The following is a 9996-nucleotide window of genomic DNA, read 5'->3' as shown; positions in this document are numbered from 1 at the left end:
CTGCTCGGTGCGTCCCCCTTCGGCTCCGGCCCGCCCCAGCCGCCCCCTCCCACCGTTCCGCTTCCCCGCCGCAGCTTTCCCACCTCTCTACCGTTCCCTGGGGTCCCACGCAGAGTTCCAACCCAGTTCGTCTTGGGTTTTCCACTCCTGGTTTGTTTGTTTGCTTGTTTGCACTGAGCCTTGCTATGTAGTCCAGTCTGGCCTTGAACTCAGTATGCAACCAGTGCTGGGCTTGAACTTGCAGCCATCCTCCTGCTTCAGCCTCCTAGTGGTGGGACAAGGATACAGCATAGAATGTTTGGTCACCAAACATTCCAAAGTTCTTGCTGACTGTTCTCCCACCAGATGTCAAAGGATTCACTAATTCCTTAGGACCCTGCCCAGATAATCTCTTTGAAGAGCCCCCCCCCCCTCCTGATCATGCAGTGAAAGGCCCCTGCTCAACTCTACAGACCTCTTGTCCCTATACCCGCCTTCCTGGCTGCGTGCTTTTCTGTCCTTCCTTCCCTGACTTGGATGGGAGCTCAGAGGTAACCATTTGCCTCTTCTGTTCCATACTGTACCCCAGCTGGCAACATAGTCCTGTCAAGTGGACAGATGATATTTTCAAAATGAATGAATGATAACGGATCTCCAAGATGCATCGTCCTGAGTGTTTGATAGTATCAAGAAGAGCTTTGGAGTTCTGATAAAGAATTTCTTCTGTTAGTGACCGGCATACTGAAAACCAACCAAATATAAAACAAAGAAATGACCAATTCTAGGAAAAGAATAGTTAGTTCCAGAGAGAAAATGAAATTATGGAACACTACATGAATCAGCTGTGAATTTTTAAAAAACTATAACCACATAAACATTGAATAAAGGTGTAACCCCAAACAGGGCCTACTGTACTGTTGGATGGGGAGAGGGGGCCATTGGTATTGGTTTGTAGGGAGCAGGTTGGGAACTAACCCTAACCCTCTGCAGCAGGAAGTCATACATGGTGTTCTGAAGGAAACATCAAGAAAAACTTGCCAGGTGTGGTGGAACACTCTTATAATCCCAGCGATCATGAGGCTGAGGCAGGAGGATCGTTGCAAATTGGAGACCAGCCTGGGCTACAAAGTGAGCTCAAGGCCCGCCTCAACTGCATTGTGAGACCCTGTCTCAAAAAAAAAAAAAAAAAAGAAAGAAAGAAAGACTTGGTTATGTCTACCTTTACAAATAGGAAATATAGGAAGAGAAATGACAGAAGTTGGAAACAGTTGCTGTGGAGCAATATGACTGAGGGGTGTGGATCAGGCGATGTAGGCCAATGCTGTTCCCCACTGGTAGCTTTGCGGTACTGTTTGCCTTCAAAAAGAACTATTTAGCTGGGCATGGTGGTGTACTGCAATCTCAGCACTTGGGAACCTGAGGCAGGAGAATTGCTGTGAGTTCTAGGCCAACCTGAACTACAGAGCAAGAGCCTGTCTCAAAAAAAGAAAAAGAAAAGAAAAAGAATGATTTAATTGTATCGCTGTAATAAAAGGTTTAAAATTTTAAACATGAACAAAGAATTAACTTCTTTTTGTGGTCTTTTTTTTTTTTTTTTTTTTTTTTGTGGTACTGGGGATTGAACTCACAATCTCGCCCTTGCCAGGTAGGTGCTTATGCCACTGAGCTAAATCCCCAGCCCAAGAATTAACTTCTTTTTTGAGACAGGGTTTCACTATGCAGTTCAGGCTGGCCTTAAACTCACTTTGTAGCCCAGGCTGACCTCGAACTCACGGTGCCCCTCCTTGCCTCAGCCTCCTGAGTGCTGGGATTACAGGTGTGCATCGCCATGCCTGGACTAGAATTAATTTCTATGCTGGGGAGAACTGAGACCATTCTGAAAAACAGTAACATGCAATGAGAAACTAGGATAATAATACAGTAACATGTTTCTCCAAAGAAGATACATAAATGGTCAATACATGCACACAATTTCCTTAATCTTTAGGGAAATGCAAATGACAACGACAGGGTAGCTGGTGGTGTTGGTGCACACCTGTAATTGCAGTCACCTGGGAGGCCCAGACAGGAGGATTGCAAGTTCAGGGCTGCCTGGACAACCTAGCAAGGCCCTGTCTCACAATAAAAAATAAAAAAGGGCTGGAAAGAAAGCACTCCACCACTGAGGCAGCCCTTTTTCTTTCTTTCTTTCTTTCTTTCTTTCTTTCTTTCTTTCTTTCTTTCTTTCTTTCGTTCTTTCTTTCTTTCTTTTCTTTTTTTTTTTTTTTTTGTACCAGGGATTGAACTCACAACCTCATGCTTGCCAGGCAGGCGCTTGTGCCAGCCACTGAGTTAAATCCCCAACTCATTTGTATTTTTATAACAGTGTGCTACTAAGTAGCCCAGGCTGACTTTGATCTTGAAATCCTTCCGCAGCATCGTTCTGAGTAGCAGGAGTGTGCGGCACTGGGCCTGGCAGAGGAATCTTGATCTTAGAAATCAGGGCTTCTAGCTGAGGAAAGGGTAAATGACAATTCTCTTTCTTTTTTCTACTTAGGAAAAACAGTATTGTGTATAATTTCTGATTTTGCTAAAAGATACATCATTCCAAATTTGAATATTGTCCAGTGTGCATGCCTGTAATTCCAGCATTCAGAAGGGAGGCTGAGACAGGAGGATCCCCATGAGTTTAAGGCCAGCCTGGGCTACGTACTGAGACTCTGTCTCAAAAAAAAAAAACTTTAGCAACTTTGGAATGTTGAAATGCCTGTTGAAATTGAAAAGACTTCCTATTGTTAACTCAATTATTTTGGCTGCAAACATTAATTCTTTAAAATAAGATCATTTCATTAGCATTTAGTAGGTACAGAGTTTCAGTTTTTGTTGTGTTTTAGGTTCTGGGCATGAAAGCCAGGACCACACACAGGCTAAGCCTGAGCTCTGCTGTCACTACCTGGCTGCGTGAGTCCTTTTGTTCAGTTCTGATCCAAATCATGAATTGCAAAAGTGCAGGTGCTGTGATCTTAATGGCCCTGGGATTGAGTACTGTGTTCTCTGTCCTTCTTGTCACAGCTCTGAGCTGTAAGAGTCAGCAGCTCTGGGGCTCCTGGCTACCCCATCAGTTCCTCCCAGCCAGAGCTCTCCGCAACCTTGGAGGCCTCCAGCTGTATGTGGGCTGCCGGACCTGCCCAGCCTTCTGAGGGCAGCTCACCTGAGCTGCTCAGGCAGTGCAAGAATCCGGAGTCAGCTGTGGGGCCAGCGGTGCAGAGATCAGTGCACTTGTGTGCGTCTCCAGGACCAACTTGCAGGCTGGGAGGGTGCTGGTGAATGAGAGGGATGGGTCCCCTGCATTTCATGGCCTGTTTTTGAAACAGCAGCGGAAGACTTGGTGGCATCTGGAGCATTGGCAGTGTGGCGTGGCATCACCTGGGACAGGGCCGTGTCTGAGGCCTGCTGTAGTCATGGTGTGGACCCAGGACTGAGCTGTCATAGTGACAGCTGCACGGAACTCTGGGAGCCCAGCCGCTTGACTGACAGCTCCTGTTTCTTTTCATTCTGTTTTGCTTTTGGTCTTTCTGGGTTGTTCAAGCTGGTTTGAACTCTCTATGTGGCCCAGGATAGCTTTGTCCTTTTTTTATTTTTTATTTTTCCTGACCATAATACTTTTTCAAATCCATTTTATTTCAAAGAAAAAAAGAAAAAAAATTTCAAAACATGTCAATCAGGGGGCAACAACAGTACATACATTGTACATTGTCATCCCCAAATCATTCACCCAGAGCACAAGACATCCGCTTACAATTGCCCAAACAATACCAGCACAAATCTTTCTCTTTATGAGTTCAGAGAAATCAGTAGTATAACTATCTTAACAATTTTTAATATAAATATACATACATGTATACATATGCTGTTGCTTTCAGCTTCTCACACTAGTGAGACATACAGTGTTTACACATGTGTATCTTATTTATTTCCCTATAAAATCCATTGCATCCATTTACCTATAAAAATCTCCAGTTTATCCTTCTTTATGTCTGAGTAGTACCCCACTATATGAAAATATCAGATTGTTTTATGCATTCCTCAGTCAATGGGCATTTAGGTTGTTTCTAAGATCCAGCTATTACAAATTGTGCTGCTAGACTGCGACTGCCCCTGGGGAAGAACCACCAGTGTGTCCTGAGATCTGCGCCATGTTGGAACTTAGGACACTGGGAAACCAAGCAAGCAGCTCTCCTCCCTGGTAAGCAGCTGTGGTGTGGCAGGCTACAGCCCCTCCATGGGGAGAACCACCAGTGTCTCCTGAGATCCACACCATATTGGAACTTAGGACGCTGGGAAACCAAGCAACCAGCCTGCCTCCCTGCTAAGCAATAGTGAGCCTACTGGTGCACGGGCTGAGAGTCAATCATCCCACTTCCCCTACCCCCCTCTCCTGCCCCCCATTAGCAAATGGGAACCAGAGATCTGAGGTTGACCATAGCAAATAAGGGGGATTTCCTTCTACCGTCTCTTTGAAGGCAAATATTTTTATTACTGTTTTGCTTTATTCTGATTAATGGTACTGCTCTATTCAATATTCTGTCTTGATAAGTTCTATAATGTTCTGTATTTCATTTTATTTTGATATACATGATTGAAAGAACAACTATTGTGAAATAATGAGATATACTGTGAGACCTATTACTGTTATCCTGGTAACCTGCTGTGAAGTTCTGTACCAATTTCACTACACTGTCTCAGTTGGCTTTATTCTGTCTTGTTCTATTGTATTTTAGTACCTTCAAAATAAAAATTAAAACAAATTGTGCTGCTATAAACATGGGTGCCCATGTATTGTTGTGGTGTGTTTTTAATTCTTCTAGAAAGATACTCAGAAGGGGAATAGCTGTGTCAAATGGGGCCTCTAGTCCTAGGGTTTTTTTTTTTTTTTTTTCTTTTTTGGTACTGGGGATTGAATTTACGACCTTGCACTTACGCCACTGGGCTAAACCCCGAGCTTGCCCGTCTAGGCCTAGTTTTTTGAGGAATCTTCACACTGATTTCCACAGTGGTAGCACCAGTCTGCACTCCCACCAACAGTGGAGAAGGTTCCTTTTTCTCTGCAGCCCGTCCAGCATTTCTTATTGCTTGATTTCTTGATAATAGCCATTCTTTCTGGGGTGAGGTGGGATCTCAGTGTTGTTTTAATTTGCATCTCTTGAATGACTGGTGATGTTGAACATTTTCTCACATATTTATTTCCTGTTTATATTTCTTCATCTGAAGTGTACATTCATCTCAGATGCCCATTTTTTTTTTTTTGTCTTTTTCCTTTTTATCGGTACCAGGGATAGAACTCACGACTGCCTGCTTACAAGGCAGGTGCTTATGCCGCTGAGCTAAATCCCCAGCCCCTCTGATGCCCATTTTTAAATTGTGTCTTTAAATCTGGGAGGATTGATTTTTTTTTTGAGTTCTTTATGTGTTCTCGATAGTACTCCTTTGTCTAAAGTACAGAGGGCAAGTATTTTCTCCCGTTTTGTGGGTGTCTCTTCACTGTGTTGGTGGTTTCTCTTGCTGTGCAAAAGCTTTTCAATAGCTATATGAGATAGGGTGAGATCCCAGTTGCTGATTCTTTATCACATATAGTTATCACAACTATCCCAGTTGTGATAGTTCCTATGCAATGAGGGTTTTGTTCATAAAGTCTTTGCCTACACCAGTGTCTTCAAGAGTTTTACCTACTCTATCTTCCAGCAGATTTAATGTTTCTGTTTTAATATTTTTTAAACACCAGGTGCATTTATTAGAAAAGAAGAAAGTTATGAAATATCCTCATATTTTTCCTTTAGAAATTAAAAATAAAAGACAATAAAATAAAAAACAGGGGCTGGGGATTTAGCTCAGCAGCTTAAGCACCTGCCTTGCAAGCATACAGTCATGAGTTCGATCCCTGGTACCAAAAATATTTTAAGAAGAAGAAGAAGAAAATAAGAAAACACAATCCCTTATCAAAATGCCAACATCATTTTTTATAAAGATTAACATTTTGATTCTTTTTTAGCATTTTGATTCTTACATTTCTGTAGAAATACAAAAGACTCAGAATAGTCTAAACAACTTTGTCTGTTTTGATATTGAGACCTTTGATCCATTCTGATTTAGCTCAGTGCGTGGTGAAAATTGTGGGTCCAGATTTAATCTTTGGCATGTGTACAGCCAGCTTTTCCAGCACCTCTTTTTTTTTTTTTTTTTGTGCTGGGCGTACTCAGCACCTTGCTCTTGCCAGGCAGGTGCTTATGCCACTGGGGCACATCCCTGGCCCTCCAGCACCGTTTATTAAAGAGCCTATCTTTCTTCCAGTGAGTGTGTTTGGCCCCTTTGTAAAGATAAGTTGCTAGCCTCGAATTTGCAGTTATTCTCCTGACTCAGCCTCCCAAATACTGGGATCTCAAGCACACGCCCCAGGCCCGTTGCTTGTGTAAGGCTGGCACGTGTCACCAGTGAAAAGCTGCTCCTGGGACTGCTGTGCAGGAGGGGGAGTCACTGTTTGCCAACTGTGTCATAAAGGAGGTGCCTAAAGGAGATTTCTTTATATTTCAGCAGCTCGGCATGTCTACCCAATCAGGCCAGTGGACAGAGCCTCTGCCAAGTGCAGGCTGTTGTCAGAACGCTACCACCTTCTGACTGAGAGTAAACCAAAGCTATCGGACTAGCTACACAGATGTTTCTAGAACCACAGCATCAAATGCAGAATTATCGCAGTGCTGTCACCAGATAGAGAGCCCCGGTACGGCTCGTGGGCAGCTGTCGTGTTAAAGGAGTCACTCTTGACACGGGCCATGTTGGTATTATTCTTTATCTTAGCATAAGAGCAAGTGAGTCATTATTTTTCATTTGCTTATTTGGCTGGCGGTTTATATTTTGGTGCTGGGGGTGAATGTGGAGGCCGCCTGCATTCTGAGCACAAGCTGTTTCCTGAGTTGCCCGCCCAGCCTCGCTAGCAGCCTGGTACAGATTATTTAGCGAAGGCTCGTCTATAAAAGCAAACCAGTCTCACAGTTTGACAATCAGTACAATACTTTCATTTTTCTTCTGTGAAAATTAAACCCAGGGCCCTGATGCTGAGCTCGATGCTGTGCTTTTTTCAATTTTGAGTCAGGGCCCCGCTAAGTCACTAAATTGCCCGGGCTGGGCTCAAATGTGCACTCCTCCTGCCTCAGCCTCCCAGAGTTCTGGGACTGCAGTTGTGCACTGCCATGGTGCTAGCAAAAGACTTCTGAGGAGCCTGTCCCCCGTGTGAGCATGTGCCTGTCCTTTGATGCTCTCAAGACCACAAGCTATGCTGGCCACATGACAAGGGGAGCCTGCATTGGCTGGATTTTTGGAATATCAAATAGGACTTTAAAAAATAGGCTGTACACATTTTGCTCAGAAACTTAATCTGGATGGCCAGAGACTTTGTAGCTGTACTGTGTCAACTAAGAGATGGCACCCCCCTTCCGCAGTGCCAGGGTAAACCCCGGAGATATTCTCTGCAGCCATTTATTAATGGTAACCACATTCATTGAGCTATAGAGCATACACTCGCATGTGTTTCTGAACACAGAGGTTTTGTTTGTGTGTGTCACTTCTATTTATGTATGACTGTATCACAAGGGCCTTAAGCCACCCCATGAGAGCCCTGATCACAGACAAAACATTCCTTACAACAACACTGTGATTATATTCACTACACATGTATGTTCTTTCTCTTTTTCTTTTCTTTTTTGTTTTTGTTTTTTTGAGTCAGAGTTTCAGTACAGTTCAGGCTGGCCTCGAACTCACTTTGTAAACCAGGCTGGTCTCAAACTTGCAGGGTCCTCCTGGCTCAGCCTCCTGAGTGCTAAAATTACAGGCCTACACCACCATGCCCAATTTGCTTGCTTGCTTTTTCTTTTCTTTTTTGGGACAGGGTCTTGGGCTGGGGATTTAGCTCAGCGGCATAAGCACCTGCCTTGCAAGCAGGCAGTCATGAGTTCGATTCCTGGTACCGATAAAAAGGAAAAAGACCAAAAAAACTGCAAGTGGGACAGGACGTTGCCATGTGTTCAGATCAGACTTAAACTCACTGTGTTCAGATCAGACTTAAACTCACTGTTTAACCCAGGATGGCCTTAAACTCACAGGAATCCTCCTGCCTCAGCCTCCCAAGTACTCGGATTACAGGCAAGCATCACTTTACCCAACCTTACATATGTGTTTTATTTTATATTTATTTATTTATCTTTTTGAGACAAGGTCTTGCTATGCAATTCAGACTGGCCTTGAGTTCACTTTGTAGCCCAGCCTGGTCTTAAACTTGCAACGATTCTCCTGCCTCAGCCTCCTGAGTGCTGGAATTACAGGTATGTATCACCATACATAGCTCCTACACATGTATTTTCTGATGGTTAAAAAAGGGAAGGCTAGCTGGGCATGCTAGTGCACATCTGTAATCCCGCCACTCTGGGAGGCCGAGGTGGGAGAACAACAAGTTTGACCATAGCCTGGGAACCTTAGCAAGACCCTCTCTCAAAATAAAAAAAAAAACCACACGGTTGGGCGGGCCGAGGCTAGGGCTGCAGCCCTCCACAGTTGCACATGGCGGATGAGGAGCTCGAGGTGTTGCTGGCCGAGAGGCAGGCGAAACATGAGGATCTGTGGATGTAGCACAGCCGAAAGCAAAGCACAGGGAGGCAGAAATGAGAAACAGTACCTTAGCCCAAGTTGTGGGTCAATCAGCCTGAAGAAAGGAAAACAGTAGAGAATTATCTTACACAGATGGCAAGACATGGAGAGCTAAGCGGGAGGTCTCAGAGCAAGGTTACATAGAAATCCTTGAAACAGTAAGTCAACAAACAGAAAAGAAAACAACAGATTCAACAGAAGAAAAGTAAAGGACTCCGAGGAAGAGGATGATTACTAAACGGAAATCTAATGGGGTGCTTCTGGGACAAAAGTTAAAATCTGTTTAAATGTTTATTTTGTTTTGTCTATGTGCCTTTAACAAGTAAACTTGTTATGAAAAATGAAAAGTAACTAATACAGTGAAAAAGAAAACAGTAATAAAGGAGACACGGTGAAAGGCACGAGCAGAAGCTGTTTTTCCCAATAAACGTTATTTTGCAGATTTAACTCGAGAATTAATGGGAACGTTTGACGTAAGAGGAAAGGAAACTTAAAGCAACACGTATTGGCAAGTCCTGTCTTTCTCTCTTTTCTCTTGATCTATCGATCTCGAGGTCTATCAATTTTATTGATCTTTCCCGAGAACCAATGCTTGTTCCCATCGATTTTGCTCTCATGCTTGCCTGTTTCCTGTTTTATTGACTTCTTTTCTTATTTTTGCTCCCGAGTTTAATTTGCCCTTCTGTTTCTAGTGGCTGAAGGTGGAAAGCTGATTTTATAAATTTCTTCTAATGCAAATATTTGCACATCTACAATTCTTACCAAGAGGCCTGCCTGCAGGTGAAGACCTTGGGTTTTGATTTTAAAACTACGAATTCAGTTCTTTTCCTTGAAACAGAGATGTTTAAGTTGCTGTTTCTTTCTCCCTGCTTTGGGGATGTGTGTCTTTCAGCCTTTTGGGAGAGCGGCAGGGCAGTGGGCACTGGGTGTCACAGCTCCTACTGGCTCGCACCGGCGGACACCAGGTTGTGCGTTGGCTTTGGGTGCCTTGCCTCGCCCACACCATCAGTAAGCAAAACCAGGGATGTTAATATGAGTCCTTCTAGGGGCTGGGGATTTAGCTCAGCGGCATAAGCGCCTGCCTTGAAGCAGGCAGGTGTGAGTTCAATCCCCAGTACCGATAAAAAGGAAAAAGACCAAAAAAAAAAAAAAAAAGAGTCCTTCTAAAGGTTTATATTTTTGCCACCATCTCTATTGAAAGCCATGCGTTCCGCTCCAATTCCAGTTCAGTCCCCAGGAGACACTGTAACTGTCCCCTTTTCGAAATTGTGGTGTATTTGTGTGTGTGTGTGTTTTGGTTTTATAAGACAGAGTCTCACTATATACTCCAGGATGGCTTTGAAT

At 43.7% G+C, this 9996-nt stretch overlaps 1 pseudogene; it reads left to right on the top strand.

Annotated features, from left to right (window-relative positions):
• The first annotated feature begins 8565 nt into the window (after positions 1–8565).
• LOC111758488 (programmed cell death protein 5-like) lies at positions 8566–8890 on the top strand (annotated as a pseudogene).
• Positions 8891–9996: the final 1106 nt, after the last annotated feature.

Source organism: Cavia porcellus, unplaced genomic scaffold (assembly GCF_034190915.1).
Source record: "Cavia porcellus strain 051 isolate PalLab524CR breed Dunkin Hartley unplaced genomic scaffold, mCavPor4.1 scaffold_6, whole genome shotgun sequence".
Lineage (NCBI taxonomy): Eukaryota > Metazoa > Chordata > Mammalia > Rodentia > Caviidae > Cavia > Cavia porcellus.
Note: the sequence above shows the minus strand (reverse complement) of the source record. Positions and strands in the feature narration are given on the sequence as shown.